We start from the raw sequence: 1145 nt of genomic DNA, 5'->3' as shown, positions 1-1145 counted from the left end.
TTTTTTTTTTTTTTTTTTTTTTTTTCACTTGTGAACTGTATATTTCATATGAGCATGCTACAGTGTAATTGATGCTAATTAGCCAGCTATTGCTGTATCAAAATTTCAATTTCTAAAAAAAGAATGTGTATCATATTTATTGTTTTTATTTAAATGATAGACTGGTTTCCTTGAGATGTATGAAAGTAAAAAAGCTAAGCAATGGAAAACAAGCCCAAAACAAAAGAGAGCTGAGAATAAAATTGCAAGGACAGATATTTGGTAATAGTCGAGAAGGACCAGCAGGAGCAATTGAAGTGAGTCAAACTTTGTATCTCCTTTCCAGAATCCTTCTATACCTTTAAAAATCTTCTTATTTCTCTTTAGGAAGATGTGCAAGTGTTAGCCAAGGAAAGCAGGTTGTCACAAGAATCTCCTTCAACATAGTATTTGACAAGTCTAACTTGAAGCCATCCCCACCTCACCTCTAAAGTTACTAAAACTATAAATTTCGACATCTTTGGAGAAAGTGATCCAAGTTGTTTGATGCATGCGTATAGAACTAAATGCACCACTAATCCTTTTGCTACAAATGAGAAAGGAAAGGGCTAACAAGAAAACACTCCAAAGACTAGTGGGTTCAAAGGTGAAAGTTCCTAATGAAAAGCATGCAAAAGGGAAAAGAAGGAGGATGTATCGTTGGCTTCCCTGTCAGACTAGGGTCCCTTGAAATGAGATTTAAAATAATTTCCACTCTCAAATGAAGACGGGACAGAAGCAATGCACATAACTTTCACAGAAGAAAAGTAGTAGAGACGGTGGTAAGACAACAGTGGGGACCACGTCTATTGGCCCTCCTAGAAATGAGCACGAGTCGGTGGAAATTTTTGTGATATTGGAAAAGCAAGGAGACCAGGGGATGTTGCTTGCCTTGGGTCACTGCAGCAGTATGCCCCACCTCACACGGTGATGTGTGTTCTATAATCTCATGCAGATGTTGGACTCGGAGGTAAATGTAACTTCGAGTTTGGGAGTGAAGTCTATTTTGAGTACATGTACTTGCTTCTTTTATGCCTTAGGAAGGCGTTTAGATGAGAGATATCAAGTTTGGCTTTGCATTTTCAACAAGTTGAATTTAACTCTCCCTCACAAATTGGGGGGGGGGG

The 1145-nt window shown here is 38.3% G+C and overlaps 1 protein-coding gene across 1 annotated transcript in view; it reads left to right on the top strand.

Moving 5' to 3' along the window:
• The window catches only part of LOC111433301, a 2502-nt gene extending 2399 nt beyond the window's left edge, over positions 1-103 (top strand). The window contains exon 5 of the mRNA XM_023070309.1: positions 13-103. The gene's annotated coding sequence lies outside the window, so the exon portion shown is untranslated. The remainder of the gene's footprint in view (positions 1-12) is intronic.
• Positions 104-1145: the final 1042 nt, after the last annotated feature.

The sequence above is a fragment of the Cucurbita moschata genome, unplaced genomic scaffold (assembly GCF_002738365.1).
Source record: "Cucurbita moschata cultivar Rifu unplaced genomic scaffold, Cmos_1.0 Cmo_Scf00041, whole genome shotgun sequence".
Taxonomy (NCBI): Eukaryota; Viridiplantae; Streptophyta; class Magnoliopsida; order Cucurbitales; family Cucurbitaceae; genus Cucurbita; species Cucurbita moschata.
This window is presented reverse-complemented; position numbering and strand designations above follow the sequence as displayed.